We start from the raw sequence: 18,381 nt of genomic DNA on the forward strand, positions 1-18,381 counted from the left end.
TAACCCTAATCCTAACCCAACTCCTCCCCTACCCCTAAATACACTCAAACCCTGAACCTAACCCCAACCCTAATGCTAAAAATGCTCCTGATTCTAACCCGAATCCAAACCCTAACACTCACCCTAACACTGACCCTCGATTCTACGAAAGCTAACCCTATACCTAACTCTAACCCTAACACTATCCTTAAATGCACTCGATTCTAACCCTCACCCTAAACATAAACCTAACCCTATCCCTAATCCTAACCCTAAATGCACTGGATTCTAACCATAACTCTAACCCTAATGTGCTCGATTATAACCCTAACACTAAATCGTCGTTCTCAACACTAAGCCTAACCCTAATTGCACTCGACTCTAACCCAAAAAGCAATCCTGACCCTAAGCCTAACCCTAAACCTCGATTCTACCAACACAAACACTAACCCTAATCCCAAACCTACTCCTATCCCTACCTCTGTATGCACTCTAACCCTAACCCTGACCCAACCCCTAACACTAAAAATGCGCTTGATTCTATCCCTAACCCTAACCCTAACCCTAACCCTAACCCTCAATTCTACGAAACCTAACCCTAAACCTAACTCTAACCCTAACACTATCCTTAAATGCTCTCGATTCTAATCCTGACCCTAATAGCCGTAACCCTAACCCTAAGCCTAAATGCAGTGGATTCTAACCATAACTCTAACCCTAATGTGCTCGATTCTAAGCCTAACACTAAATCGTCAATCTCAACACTAACTCTAACCCTAAATGCACTCGATTCTAAGCCAAAAGGCAATCCTGACCCTAAGCCAAAGCCTAAACGTCGATTCTACCAACACAAACCCTAACCCTAATCCTAACCCTACCCCTACCGCTACCTCTAAATGCACACTAACCATACCCCGAACCCTAACACTAACCCTAACCCTAACGAATTTTAACCAAAACTCTAACCCTAAATGTGCTTGATTCTAACCCTAACACTAAATCGTCAATTTCAACACTATATCTAAGCCTAAATGCACTGGATTCTAACCCAAAAGCCATTCCTGACCCTAAGCCTAACCCTAAACCTCGATTCTACCAACACAAACCTTAACCCTAATCCTAACCCTACTCCTACCCCTACCCCTAAACGCACTCTAAGCCATCCCCTGACGAAAACCAGAACACTAAAAATGCGCCTGATTCTAACCCTAACCCTCACCCTAAGCCTAACCTTAACCCTAACCCTCGATTCTAAGAAAGCGAACGCTCAACCTAACTCTAACCCTAGCACTATCCTTAAATGCTCTCGATTCTAACCCTGACCCTAACCCTAACCCTAACCCTAAGCCTAACCCTAAATGCACTGAATTCTAAGCATAACTCTAACCCTAAATGTGCTCGATTCAAACCATAACACTAAATCGTCAGTTTGAACACTAAGCCAAAGCCTAAATACACTCGATTCTGATCCAAAATGCAATCCTGACCCTAAGCCTAAACCTAAACCTCGATTCTACCATCACTAACCCTAACCCAAATCCTAATCCTGCCGCTACCCCTACCGCTAAATGCACTCTAACCTTAACACTAACCCTAACCCTAACACTAAAAATGCGCGTGATTCTAACCCCTACCCTACCCCTACCCCTAACCCTAACTCTAACGAATTCTAACCATAACTCTAACCCTAATGTGCTCGATTCAAACCATAACACTAAATCGTCAATTTGAACACTAAGCCAAAGCCTAAATACACTTGATTCTGATCCAAAATGACATCCTGACCCTAAGCCTAAACCTAAACCTCGATTCTACCAACACAAACCTTAACCCTAATCCTAACCCTATCCCTTCCACTAGCCCTAAAAGCACTTTAACCCTAATCCTCACCCTAACGTTAACACTAAAACTCTGCTTGATTCTAACCCTAACCCTCACCCTAAGCCTAACCCTAAGCCTAACCCTCGATTCTACGAAAGCTAACCCTAAACCTAACTCTAACCCTAGCACTATCCTTAATGCTCTCCATTCTAACCTTGACCCTAACCCTAACCCTAAGCCTAACCCTAACCCTAAAAGCACTGAATTCTAATCATAACTCTATCCCTAAATGTGCCTGATTCTAACGCTATAACTAAATCATCAATTTCAACACTAACCCTAAGCCCAAATGCTCTGAATTATGAGCCAAAATCCTCTCCTGACCCTAAGCCTAACCCAAAACACAAACCCTAACCCTAATCCTAACCCAACTCCTCCCCTACCCCTAAATACACTCAAACCCTGAACCTAACCCCAACCCTAATGCTAAAAATGCTCCTGATTCTAACCCGAATCCAAACCCTAACACTCACCCTAACACTGACCCTCGATTCTACGAAAGCTAACCCTATACCTAACTCTAACCCTAACACTATCCTTAAATGCACTCGATTCTAACCCTCACCCTAAACATAAACCTAACCCTATCCCTAATCCTAACCCTAAATGCACTGGATTCTAACCATAACTCTAACCCTAATGTGCTCGATTATAACCCTAACACTAAATCGTCGTTCTCAACACTAAGCCTAACCCTAATTGCACTCGACTCTAACCCAAAAAGCAATCCTGACCCTAAGCCTAACCCTAAACCTCGATTCTACCAACACAAACACTAACCCTAATCCCAAACCTACTCCTATCCCTACCTCTGTATGCACTCTAACCCTAACCCTGACCCAACCCCTAACACTAAAAATGCGCTTGATTCTATCCCTAACCCTAAACCTAACCCTAACCCTAACCCTAACCCTCAATTCTACGAAACCTAACCCTAAACCTAACTCTAACCCTAACACTATCCTTAAATGCTCTCGATTCTAATCCTGACCCTAATAGCCGTAACCCTAACCCTAAGCCTAAATGCAGTGGATTCTAACCATAACTCTAACCCTAATGTGCTCGATTCTAAGCCTAACACTAAATCGTCAATCTCAACACTAACTCTAACCCTAAATGCACTCGATTCTAAGCCAAAAGGCAATCCTGACCCTAAGCCAAAGCCTAAACGTCGATTCTACCAACACAAACCCTAACCCTAATCCTAACCCTACCCCTACCGCTACCTCTAAATGCACACTAACCATACCCCGAACCCTAACACTAACCCTAACCCTAACGAATTCTAACCAAAACTCTAACCCTAAATGTGCTTGATTCTAACCCTAACACTAAATCGTCAATTTCAACACTATATCTAAGCCTAAATGCACTGGATTCTAACCCAAAAGCCATTCCTGACCCTAAGCCTAACCCTAAACCTCGATTCTACCAACACAAACCTTAACCCTAATCCTAACCCTACTCCTACCCCTATCCCTAAACGCACTCTAAGCCATCCCCTGACGAAAACCAGAACACTAAAAATGCGCCTGATTCTAACCCTAACCCTCACCCTAAGCCTAACCTTAACCCTAACCCTCGATTCTAAGAAAGCGAACGCTCAACCTAACTCTAACCCTAGCACTATCCTTAAATGCTCTCGATTCTAACCCTGACCCTAACCCTAACCCTAACCCTAAGCCTAACCCTAAATGCACTGAATTCTAAGCATAACTCTAACCCTAAATGTGCTCGATTCAAACCATAACACTAAATCGTCAGTTTGAACACTAAGCCAAAGCCTAAATACACTCGATTCTGATCCAAAATGCAATCCTGACCCTAAGCCTAAACCTAAACCTCGATTCTACCATCACTAACCCTAACCCAAATCCTAATCCTGCCGCTACCCCTACCGCTAAATGCACTCTAACCTTAACACTAACCCTAACCCTAACACTAAAAATGCGCGTGATTCTAACCCCTACCCTACCCCTACCCCTAACCCTAACTCTAACGAATTCTAACCATAACTCTAACCCTAATGTGCTCGATTCAAACCATAACACTAAATCGTCAATTTGAACACTAAGCCAAAGCCTAAATACACTTGATTCTGATCCAAAATGCAATCCTGACCCTAAGCCTAAACCTAAACCTCGATTCTACCAACACAAACCTTAACCCTAATCCTAACCCTATCCCTTCCACTAGCCCTAAAAGCACTTTAACCCTAATCCTCACCCTAACGTTAACACTAAAACTCTGCTTGATTCTAACCCTAACCCTCACCCTAAGCCTAACCCTAAGCCTAACCCTCGATTCTACGAAAGCTAACCCTAAACCTAACTCTAACCCTAGCACTATCCTTAATGCTCTCCATTCTAACCTTGACCCTAACCCTAACCCTAAGCCTAACCCTAACCCTAAAAGCACTGAATTCTAATCATAACTCTATCCCTAAATGTGCCTGATTCTAACGCTATAACTAAATCATCAATTTCAACACTAACCCTAAGCCCAAATGCTCTGAATTATGAGCCAAAATCCTCTCCTGACCCTAAGCCTAACCCAAAACACAAACCCTAACCCTAATCCTAACCCAACTCCTCCCCTACCCCTAAATACACTCAAACCCTGAACCTAACCCCAACCCTAATGCTAAAAATGCTCCTGATTCTAACCCGAATCCAAACCCTAACACTCACCCTAACACTGACCCTCGATTCTACGAAAGCTAACCCTATACCTAACTCTAACCCTAACACTATCCTTAAATGCACTCGATTCTAACCCTCACCCTAAACATAAACCTAACCCTATCCCTAATCCTAACCCTAAATGCACTGGATTCTAACCATAACTCTAACCCTAATGTGCTCGATTATAACCCTAACACTAAATCGTCGTTCTCAACACTAAGCCTAACCCTAATTGCACTCGACTCTAACCCAAAAAGCAATCCTGACCCTAAGCCTAACCCTAAACCTCGATTCTACCAACACAAACACTAACCCTAATCCCAAACCTACTCCTATCCCTACCTCTGTATGCACTCTAACCCTAACCCTGACCCAACCCCTAACACTAAAAATGCGCTTGATTCTATCCCTAACCCTAACCCTAACCCTAACCCTAACCCTCAATTCTACGAAACCTAACCCTAAACCTAACTCTAACCCTAACACTATCCTTAAATGCTCTCGATTCTAATCCTGACCCTAATAGCCGTAACCCTAACCCTAAGCCTAAATGCAGTGGATTCTAACCATAACTCTAACCCTAATGTGCTCGATTCTAAGCCTAACAATAAATCGTCAATCTCAACACTAACTCTAACCCTAAATGCACTCGATTCTAAGCCAAAAGGCAATCCTGACCCTAAGCCAAAGCCTAAACGTCGATTCTACCAACACAAACCCTAACCCTAATCCTAACCCTACCCCTACCGCTACCTCTAAATGCACACTAACCATACCCCGAACCCTAACACTAACCCTAACCCTAACGAATTTTAACCAAAACTCTAACCCTAAATGTGCTTGATTCTAACCCTAACACTAAATCGTCAATTTCAACACTATATCTAAGCCTAAATGCACTGGATTCTAACCCAAAAGCCATTCCTGACCCTAAGCCTAACCCTAAACCTCGATTCTACCAACACAAACCTTAACCCTAATCCTAACCCTACTCCTACCCCTACCCCTAAACGCACTCTAAGCCATCCCCTGACGAAAACCAGAACACTAAAAATGCGCCTGATTCTAACCCTAACCCTCACCCTAAGCCTAACCTTAACCCTAACCCTCGATTCTAAGAAAGCGAACGCTCAACCTAACTCTAACCCTAGCACTATCCTTAAATGCTCTCGATTCTAACCCTGACCCTAACCCTAACCCTAACCCTAAGCCTAACCCTAAATGCACTGAATTCTAAGCATAACTCTAACCCTAAATGTGCTCGATTCAAACCATAACACTAAATCGTCAGTTTGAACACTAAGCCAAAGCCTAAATACACTCGATTCTGATCCAAAATGCAATCCTGACCCTAAGCCTAAACCTAAACCTCGATTCTACCATCACTAACCCTAACCCAAATCCTAATCCTGCCGCTACCCCTACCGCTAAATGCACTCTAACCTTAACACTAACCCTAACCCTAACACTAAAAATGCGCGTGATTCTAACCCCTACCCTACCCCTACCCCTAACCCTAACTCTAACGAATTCTAACCATAACTCTAACCCTAATGTGCTCGATTCAAACCATAACACTAAATCGTCAATTTGAACACTAAGCCAAAGCCTAAATACACTTGATTCTGATCCAAAATGCAATCCTGACCCTAAGCCTAAACCTAAACCTCGATTCTACCAACACAAACCTTAACCCTAATCCTAACCCTATCCCTTCCACTAGCCCTAAAAGCACTTTAACCCTAATCCTCACCCTAACGTTAACACTAAAACTCTGCTTGATTCTAACCCTAACCCTCACCCTAAGCCTAACACTAAGCCTAACCCTCGATTCTACGAAAGCTAACCCTAAACCTAACTCAAACCCCAGCACTATCCTTAAATGCTCTCGATTCTAACCCTGACCCTAAACCTAACCCTAACCCTAACCCTAACCCTAAATGCACTGAATTCTAATCATAACTCTATCCCTAAATGTGCCTGATTCTAACGCTATAACTAAATCATCAATTTCAACACTAACCCTAAGCCCAAATGCTCTGAATTATGAGCCAAAATCCTCTCCTGACCCTAAGCCTAACCCAAAACACAAACCCTAACCCTAATCCTAACCCAACTCCTCCCCTACCCCTAAATACACTCAAACCCTGAACCTAACCCCAACCCTAATGCTAAAAATGCTCCTGATTCTAACCCGAATCCAAACCCTAACACTCACCCTAACACTGACCCTCGATTCTACGAAAGCTAACCCTATACCTAACTCTAACCCTAACACTATCCTTAAATGCACTCGATTCTAACCCTCACCCTAAACATAAACCTAACCCTATCCCTAATCCTAACCCTAAATGCACTGGATTCTAACCATAACTCTAACCCTAATGTGCTCGATTATAACCCTAACACTAAATCGTCGTTCTCAACACTAAGCCTAACCCTAATTGCACTCGACTCTAACCCAAAAAGCAATCCTGACCCTAAGCCTAACCCTAAACCTCGATTCTACCAACACAAACACTAACCCTAATCCCAAACCTACTCCTATCCCTACCTCTGTATGCACTCTAACCCTAACCCTGACCCAACCCCTAACACTAAAAATGCGCTTGATTCTATCCCTAACCCTAACCCTAACCCTAACCCTAACCCTCAATTCTACGAAACCTAACCCTAAACCTAACTCTAACCCTAACACTATCCTTAAATGCTCTCGATTCTAATCCTGACCCTAATAACCCTAACTCTAACCCTAAGCTTAAATATAGTGGATTCTAATCATAACTCTAACTCTAATGTGCTCGATTGGAAGTCTAACACTAAATCATCAATCTCAACACTAACCCTAACTCTAAATGCACACAGTTGTAACCCAAAAGGAAATCCTCACCCTACCCCTAACCCTAAACTTCGATTCTACCAACACAAACCCTAACCCTAATCCTAACCCTACCCCTACCCCTACCCCTAAATGCACTCTAACCCTACCGCTACCCCTTACACTAACCCTAACCCTAACGAATTCTAACGAAAACTCTAACCCTAAATGTGCTTGATTGTAACCCAAACACTAAATCGTCAATTTCAACACTATCCCTAACCCAAAATGCACTCGACTCTAACCCAAAAGCCATTCCTGACCCTAAGCCTAACCCTAAACCTCCATTCTACCAACACAAACCTTAACCCTAATCCTAACCCTACTCCTACGCCTACCCCTAAATGCACTCTAAGCCATACCCTGATGAAAAGCAGACCACTAAAAATGTGCCTGATTCTAACCCTAACCCTAACCCTAACCCTAAGCCTAACCTTAAGCCTAACCCTCGATTCTACGAAAGCGAACGCTAAACCTAACTCTAACCCTAGCACTATCCTTAAATGCTCTCGATTTTAACCCTGACCCTCAACCTAACCCTAACCCTAACGCTAACCCTAAATGCACTGAATTCTAAGCATAACTCTAACCCTAAATGTGCTCGATTTAAACCCTAACAATAAATCGTCAATTTGAACACTAAGCCAAAGCCTAAATACACTTGATTCTGATCCAAAATGCAATCCTGACCCTAAGCCTAAACCTAAACCTCGATTCTACCAACACAAACCTTAACCCTAATCCTAACCCTATCCCTTCCACTAGCCCTAAAAGCACTTTAACCCTAATCCTCACCCTAAAGTTAACACTAAAACTCTGCTTGATTCTAACCCTAACCCTCACCCTAAGCCTAACCCTAAGCCTAACCCTCGATTCTACGAAATCTAACCCTAAACCTAACTCTAACCCTAGCACTATCCTTAATGCTCTCCATTCTAACCTTGACCCTAACCCTAACCCTAAGCCTAACCCTAACCCTAAAAGCACTGAATTCTAATCATAACTCTATCCCTAAATGTGCCTGATTCTAACGCTATAACTAAATCATCAATTTCAACACTAACCCTAAGCCCAAATGCTCTGAATTATGAGCCAAAATCCTCTCCTGACCCTAAGCCTAACCCAAAACCCAAACCCTAACCCTAATCCTAACCCAACTCCTCCCCTACCCCTAAATACACTCAAACCCTGAACCTAACCCCAACCCTAATGCTAAAAATGCTCCTGATTCTAACCCGAATCCAAACCCTAACACTCACCCTAACACTGACCCTCGATTCTACGAAAGCTAACCCTATACCTAACTCTAACCCTAACACTATCCTTAAATGCACTCGATTCTAACCCTCACCCTAAACATAAACCTAACCCTATCCCTAATCCGAACCCTAAATGCACTGGATTCTAACCATAACTCTAACCCTAATGTGCTCGATTATAACCCTAACACTAAATCGTCGTTCTCAACACTAAGCCTAACCCTAATTGCACTCGACTCTAACCCAAAAAGCAATCCTGACCCTAAGCCTAACCCTAAACCTCGATTCTACCAACACAAACACTAACCCTAATCCCAAACCTACTCCTATCCCTACCTCTGTATGCACTCTAACCCTAACCCTGACCCAACCCCTAACACTAAAAATGCGCTTGATTCTATCCCTAACCCTAACCCTAACCCTAACCCTAACCCTCAATTCTACGAAACCTAACCCTAAACCTAACTCTAACCCTAACACTATCCTTAAATGCTCTCGATTCTAATCCTGACCCTAATAGCCGTAACCCTAACCCTAAGCCTAAATGCAGTGGATTCTAACCATAACTCTAACCCTAATGTGCTCGATTCTAAGCCTAACACTAAATCGTCAATCTCAACACTAACTCTAACCCTAAATGCACTCGATTCTAAGCCAAAAGGCAATCCTGACCCTAAGCCAAAGCCTAAACGTCGATTCTACCAACACAAACCCTAACCCTAATCCTAACCCTACCCCTACCGCTACCTCTAAATGCACACTAACCATACCCCGAACCCTAACACTAACCCTAACCCTAACGAATTCTAACCAAAACTCTAACCCTAAATGTGCTTGATTCTAACCCTAACACTAAATCGTCAATTTCAACACTATATCTAAGCCTAAATGCACTGGATTCTAACCCAAAAGCCATTCCTGACCCTAAGCCTAACCCTAAACCTCGATTCTACCAACACAAACCTTAACCCTAATCCTAACCCTACTCCTACCCCTACCCCTAAACGCACTCTAAGCCATCCCCTGACGAAAACCAGAACACTAAAAATGCGCCTGATTCTAACCCTAACCCTCACCCTAAGCCTAACCTTAACCCTAACCCTCGATTCTAAGAAAGCGAACGCTCAACCTAACTCTAACCCTAGCACTATCCTTAAATGCTCTCGATTCTAACCCTGACCCTAACCCTAACCCTAACCCTAAGCCTAACCCTAAATGCACTGAATTCTAAGCATAACTCTAACCCTAAATGTGCTCGATTCAAACCATAACACTAAATCGTCAGTTTGAACACTAAGCCAAAGCCTAAATACACTCGATTCTGATCCAAAATGCAATCCTGACCCTAAGCCTAAACCTAAACCTCGATTCTACCATCACTAACCCTAACCCAAATCCTAATCCTGCCGCTACCCCTACCGCTAAATGCACTCTAACCTTAACACTAACCCTAACCCTAACACTAAAAATGCGCGTGATTCTAACCCCTACCCTACCCCTACCCCTAACCCTAACTCTAACGAATTCTAACCATAACTCTAACCCTAATGTGCTCGATTCAAACCATAACACTAAATCGTCAATTTGAACACTAAGCCAAAGCCTAAATACACTTGATTCTGATCCAAAATGCAATCCTGACCCTAAGCCTAAACCTAAACCTCGATTCTACCAACACAAACCTTAACCCTAATCCTAACCCTATCCCTTCCACTAGCCCTAAAAGCACTTTAACCCTAATCCTCACCCTAACGTTAACACTAAAACTCTGCTTGATTCTAACCCTAACCCTCACCCTAAGCCTAACCCTAAGCCTAACCCTCGATTCTACGAAAGCTAACCCTAAACCTAACTCTAACCCTAGCACTATCCTTAATGCTCTCCATTCTAACCTTGACCCTAACCCTAACCCTAAGCCTAACCCTAACCCTAAAAGCACTGAATTCTAATCATAACTCTATCCCTAAATGTGCCTGATTCTAACGCTATAACTAAATCATCAATTTCAACACTAACCCTAAGCCCAAATGCTCTGAATTATGAGCCAAAATCCTCTCCTGACCCTAAGCCTAACCCAAAACACAAACCCTAACCCTAATCCTAACCCAACTCCTCCCCTACCCCTAAATACACTCAAACCCTGAACCTAACCCCAACCCTAATGCTAAAAATGCTCCTGATTCTAACCCGAATCCAAACCCTAACACTCACCCTAACACTGACCCTCGATTCTACGAAAGCTAACCCTATACCTAACTCTAACCCTAACACTATCCTTAAATGCACTCGATTCTAACCCTCACCCTAAACATAAACCTAACCCTATCCCTAATCCTAACCCTAAATGCACTGGATTCTAACCATAACTCTAACCCTAATGTGCTCGATTATAACCCTAACACTAAATCGTCGTTCTCAACACTAAGCCTAACCCTAATTGCACTCGACTCTAACCCAAAAAGCAATCCTGACCCTAAGCCTAACCCTAAACCTCGATTCTACCAACACAAACACTAACCCTAATCCCAAACCTACTCCTATCCCTACCTCTGTATGCACTCTAACCCTAACCCTGACCCAACCCCTAACACTAAAAATGCGCTTGATTCTATCCCTAACCCTAACCCTAACCCTAACCCTAACCCTCAATTCTACGAAACCTAACCCTAAACCTAACTCTAACCCTAACACTATCCTTAAATGCTCTCGATTCTAATCCTGACCCTAATAACCCTAACTCTAACCCTAAGCTTAAATATAGTGGATTCTAATCATAACTCTAACTCTAATGTGCTCGATTCGAAGTCTAACACTAAATCATCAATCTCAACACTAACCCTAACTCTAAATGCACACAGTTGTAACCCAAAAGGAAATCCTCACCCTACCCCTAACCCTAAACTTCGATTCTACCAACACAAACCCTAACCCTAATCCTAACCCTACCCCTACCCCTACCCCTAAATGCACTCTAACCCTACCCCTACCCCTTACACTAACCCTAACCCTAACGAATTCTAACGAAAACTCTAACCCTAAATGTGCTTGATTGTAACCCAAACACTAAATCGTCAATTTCAACACTATCCCTAACCCAAAATGCACTCGACTCTAACCCAAAAGCCATTCCTGACCCTAAGCCTAACCCTAAACCTCCATTCTACCAACACAAACCTTAACCCTAATCCTAACCCTACTCCTACGCCTACCCCTAAATGCACTCTAAGCCATACCCTGATGAAAAGCAGACCACTAAAAATGTGCCTGATTCTAACCCTAACCCTAACCCTAACCCTAAGCCTAACCTTAAGCCTAACCCTCGATTCTACGAAAGCGAACGCTAAACCTAACTCTAACCCTAGCACTATCCTTAAATGCTCTCGATTTTAACCCTGACCCTCAACCTAACCCTAACCCTAACGCTAACCCTAAATGCACTGAATTCTAAGCATAACTCTAACCCTAAATGTGCTCGATTTAAACCCTAACAATAAATCGTCAATTTGAACACTAACCCAAAGCCTAAATACACTTGATTCTGATCCAAAATGCAATCCTGACCCTAAGCCTAAACCTAAACCTCGATTCTACCAACACAAACCTTAACCCTAATCCTAACCCTATCCCTTCCACTAGCCCTAAAAGCACTTTAACCCTAATCCTCACCCTAACGTTAACACTAAAACTCTGCTTGATTCTAACCCTAACCCTCACCCTAAGCCTAACCCTCGATTCTACGAAAGCTAACCCTAAACCTAACTCAAACCCCAGCACTATCCTTAAATGCTCTCGATTCTAACCCTGACCCTAAACCTAACCCTAACCCTAACCCTAACCCTAAATGCACTGAATTCTAATCATAACTCTATCCCTAAATGTGCCTGATTCTAACGCTATAACTAAATCATCAATTTCAACACTAACCCTAAGCCCAAATGCTCTGAATTATGAGCCAAAATCCTCTCCTGACCCTAAGCCTAACCCAAAACACAAACCCTAACCCTAATCCTAACCCAACTCCTCCCCTAACCCTAAATACACTCAAACCCTGAACCTAACCCCAACCCTAATGCTAAAAATGCTCCTGATTCTAACCCGAATCCAAACCCTAACACTCACCCTAACACTGACCCTCGATTCTACGAAAGCTAACCCTATACCTAACTCTAACCCTAACACTATCCTTAAATGCACTCGATTCTAACCCTCACCCTAAACATAAACCTAACCCTATCCCTAATCCGAACCCTAAATGCACTGGATTCTAACCATAACTCTAACCCTAATGTGCTCGATTATAACCCTAACACTAAATCGTCGTTCTCAACACTAAGCCTAACCCTAATTGCACTCGACTCTAACCCAAAAAGCAATCCTGACCCTAAGCCTAACCCTAAACCTCGATTCTACCAACACAAACACTAACCCTAATCCCAAACCTACTCCTATCCCTACCTCTGTATGCACTCTAACCCTAACCCTGACCCAACCCCTAACACTAAAAATGCGCTTGATTCTATCCCTAACCCTAACCCTAACCCTAACCCTAACCCTCAATTCTACGAAACCTAACCCTAAACCTAACTCTAACCCTAACACTATCCTTAAATGCTCTCGATTCTAATCCTGACCCTAATAACCCTAACTCTAACCCTAAGCTTAAATATAGTGGATTCTAATCATAACTCTAACTCTAATGTGCTCGATTGGAAGTCTAACACTAAATCATCAATCTCAACACTAACCCTAACTCTAAATGCACACAGTTGTAACCCAAAAGGAAATCCTCACCCTACCCCTAACCCTAAACTTCGATTCTACCAACACAAACCCTAACCCTAATCCTAACCCTACCCCTACCCCTAACCCTAAATGCACTCTAACCCTACCGCTACCCCTTACACTAACCCTAACCCTAACGAATTCTAACGAAAACTCTAACCCTAAATGTGCTTGATTGTAACCCAAACACTAAATCGTCAATTTCAACACTATCCCTAACCCAAAATGCACTCGACTCTAACCCAAAAGCCATTCCTGACCCTAAGCCTAACCCTAAACCTCCATTCTACCAACACAAACCTTAACCCTAATCCTAACCCTACTCCTACGCCTACCCCTAAATGCACTCTAAGCCATACCCTGATGAAAAGCAGACCACTAAAAATGTGCCTGATTCTAACCCTAACCCTAACCCTAACCCTAAGCCTAACCTTAAGCCTAACCCTCGATTCTACGAAAGCGAACGCTAAACCTAACTCTAGCCCTAGCACTATCCTTAAATGCTCTCGATTTTAACCCTGACCCTCAACCTAACCCTAACCCTAACGCTAACCCTAAATGCACTGAATTCTAAGCATAACTCTAACCCTAAATGTGCTCGATTTAAACCCTAACAATAAATCGTCAATTTGAACACTAACCCAAAGCCTAAATACACTTGATACTGATCCAAAATGCAATCCTGACCCTAAGCCTAAACCTAAACCTCGATTCTACCAACACAAACCTTAACCCTAATCCTAACCCTATCCCTTCCACTAGCCCTAAAAGCACTTTAACCCTAATCCTCACCCTAACGTTAACACTAAAACTCTGCTTGATTCTAACCCTAACCCTCACCCTAAGCCTAACCCTCGATTCTACGAAAGCTAACCCTAAACCTAACTCAAACCCCAGCACTATCCTTAAATGCTCTCGATTCTAACCCTGACCCTAAACCTAACCCTAACCCTAACCCTAACCCTAAATGCACTGAATTCTAATCATAACTCTATCCCTAAATGTGCCTGATTCTAACGCTATAACTAAATCATCAATTTCAACACTAACCCTAAGCCCAAATGCTCTGAATTATGAGCCAAAATCCTCTCCTGACCCTAAGCCTAACCCAAAACCCAAACCCTAACCCTAATCCTAACCCAACTCCTCCCCTACCCCTAAATACACTCAAACCCTGAACCTAACCCCAACCCTAATGCTAAAAATGCTCCTGATTCTAACCCGAATCCAAACCCTAACACTCACCCTAACACTGACCCTCGATTCTATGAAAGCTAACCCTATACCTAACTCTAACCCTAACACTATCCTTAAATGCACTCGATTCTAACCCTCACCCTAAACATAAACCTAACCCTATCCCTAATCCGAACCCTAAATGCACTGGATTCTAACCATAACTCTAACCCTAATGTGCTCGATTATAACCCTAACACTAAATCGTCGTTCTCAACACTAAGCCTAACCCTAATTGCACTCGACTCTAACCCAAAAAGCAATCCTGACCCTAAGCCTAACCCTAAACCTCGATTCTACCAACACAAACACTAACCCTAATCCCAAACCTACTCCTATCCCTACCTCTGTATGCACTCTAACCCTAACCCTGACCCAACCCCTAACACTAAAAATGCGCTTGATTCTATCCCTAACCCTAACCCTAACCCTAACCCTAACCCTCAATTCTACGAAACCTAACCCTAAACCTAACTCTAACCCTAACACTATCCTTAAATGCTCTCGATTCTAATCCTGACCCTAATAGCCGTAACCCTAACCCTAAGCCTAAATGCAGTGGATTCTAACCATAACTCTAACCCTAATGTGCTCGATTCTAAGCCTAACACTAAATCGTCAATCTCAACACTAACTCTAACCCTAAATGCACTCGATTCTAAGCCAAAAGGCAATCCTGACCCTAAGCCAAAGCCTAAACGTCGATTCTACCAACACAAACCCTAACCCTAATCCTAACCCTACCCCTACCGCTACCTCTAAATGCACACTAACCATACCCCGAACCCTAACACTAACCCTAACCCTAACGAATTCTAACCAAAACTCTAACCCTAAATGTGCTTGATTCTAACCCTAACACTAAATCGTCAATTTCAACACTATATCTAAGCCTAAATGCACTGGATTCTAACCCAAAAGCCATTCCTGACCCTAAGCCTAACCCTAAACCTCGATTCTACCAACACAAACCTTAACCCTAATCCTAAACCTACTCCTACCCCTACCCCTAAACGCACTCTAAGCCATCCCCTGACGAAAACCAGAACACTAAAAATGCGCCTGATTCTAACCCTAACCCTCACCCTAAGCCTAACCTTAACCCTAACCCTCGATTCTAAGAAAGCGAACGCTCAACCTAACTCTAACCCTAGCACTATCCTTAAATGCTCTCGATTCTAACCCTGACCCTAACCCTAACCCTAACCCTAAGCCTAACCCTAAATGCACTGAATTCTAAGCATAACTCTAACCCTAAATGTGCTCGATTCAAACCATAACACTAAATCGTCAGTTTGAACACTAAGCCAAAGCCTAAATACACTCGATTCTGATCCAAAATGCAATCCTGACCCTAAGCCTAAACCTAAACCTCGATTCTACCATCACTAACCCTAACCCAAATCCTAATCCTGCCGCTACCCCTACCGCTAAATGCACTCTAACCTTAACACTAACCCTAACCCTAACACTAAAAATGCGCGTGATTCTAACCCCTACCCTACCCCTACCCCTAACCCTAACTCTAACGAATTCTAACCATAACTCTAACCCTAATGTGCTCGATTCAAACCATAACACTAAATCGTCAATTTGAACACTAAGCCAAAGCCTAAATACACTTGATTCTGATCCAAAATGCAATCCTGACCCTAAGCCTAAACCTAAACCTCGATTCTACCAACACAAACCTTAACCCTAATCCTAACCCTATCCCTTCCACTAGCCCTAAAAGCACTTTAACCCTAATCCTCACCCTAACGTTAACACTAAAACTCTGCTTGATTCTAACCCTAACCCTCACCCTAAGCCTAACCCTAAGCCTAACCCTCGATTCTACGAAAGCTAACCCTAAACCTAACTCTAACCCTAGCACTATCCTTAATGCTCTCCATTCTAACCTTGACCCTAACCCTAACCCTAAGCCTAACCCTAACCCTAAAAGCACTGAATTCTAATCATAACTCTATCCCTAAATGTGCCTGATTCTAACGCTATAACTAAATCATCAATTTCAACACTAACCCTAAGCCCAAATGCTCTGAATTATGAGCCAAAATCCTCTCCTGACCCTAAGCCTAACCCAAAACACAAACCCTAACCCTAATCCTAACCCAACTCCTCCCCTAACCCTAAATACACTCAAACCCTGAACCTAACCCCAACCCTAATGCTAAAAATGCTCCTGATTCTAACCCGAATCCAAACCCTAACACTCACCCTAACACTGACCCTCGATTCTACGAAAGCTAACCCTATACCTAACTCTAACCCTAACACTATCCTTAAATGCACTCGATTCTAACCCTCACCCTAAACATAAACCTAACCCTATCCCTAATCCTAACCCTAAATGCACTGGATTCTAACCATAACTCTAACCCTAATGTGCTCGATTATAACCCTAACACTAAATCGTCGTTCTCAACACTAAGCCTAACCCTAATTGCACTCGACTCTAACCCAAAAAGCAATCCTGACCCTAAGCCTAACCCTAAACCTCGATTCTACCAACACAAACACTAACCCTAATCCCAAACCTACTCCTATCCCTACCTCTGTATGCACTCTAACCCTAACCCTGACCCAACCCCTAACACTAAAAATGCGCTTGATTCTATCCCTAACCCTAACCCTAACCCTAACCCTAACCCTCAATTCTACGAAACCTAACCCTAAACCTAACTCTAACCCTAACACTATCCTTAAATGCTCTCGATTCTAATCCTGACCCTAATAACCCTAACTCTAACCCTAAGCTTAAATATAGTGGATTCTAATCATAACTCTAACTCTAATGTGCTCGATTCGAAGTCTAACACTAAATCATCAATCTCAACACTAACCCTAACTCTAAATGCACACAGTTGTAACCCAAAAGGAAATCCTCACCCTACCCCTAACCCTAAACTTCGATTCTACCAACACAAACCCTAACCCTAATCCTAACCCTACCCCTACCCCTACCCCTAAATGCACTCTAACCCTACCCCTACCCCTTACACTAACCCTAACCCTAACGAATTCTAACGAAAACTCTAACCCTAAATGTGCTTGATTGTAACCCAAACACTAAATCGTCAATTTCAACACTATCCCTAACCCAAAATGCACTCGACTCTAACCCAAAAGCCATTCCTGACCCTAAGCCTAACCCTAAACCTCCATTCTACCAACACAAACCTTAACCCTAATCCTAACCCTACTCCTACGCCTACCCCTAAATGCACTCTAAGCCATACCCTGATGAAAAGCAGACCACTAAAAATGTGCCTGATTCTAACCCTAACCCTAACCCTAACCCTAAGCCTAACCTTAAGCCTAACCCTCGATTCTACGAAAGCGAACGCTAAACCTAACTCTAACCCTAGCACTATCCTTAAATGCTCTCGATTTTAACCCTGACCCTCAACCTAACCCTAACCCTAACGCTAACCCTAAATGCACTGAATTCTAAGCATAACTCTAACCCTAAATGTGCTCGATTTAAACCCTAACAATAAATCGTCAATTTGAACACTAACCCAAAGCCTAAATACACTTGATTCTGATCCAAAATGCAATCCTGACCCTAAGCCTAAACCTAAACCTCGATTCTACCAACACAAACCTTAACCCTAATCCTAACCCTATCCCTTCCACTAGCCCTAAAAGCACTTTAACCCTAATCCTCACCCTAACG

This window comes from Notamacropus eugenii, chromosome 6 (genome assembly GCF_028372415.1).
Source record: "Notamacropus eugenii isolate mMacEug1 chromosome 6, mMacEug1.pri_v2, whole genome shotgun sequence".
Lineage (NCBI taxonomy): Eukaryota > Metazoa > Chordata > Mammalia > Diprotodontia > Macropodidae > Notamacropus > Notamacropus eugenii.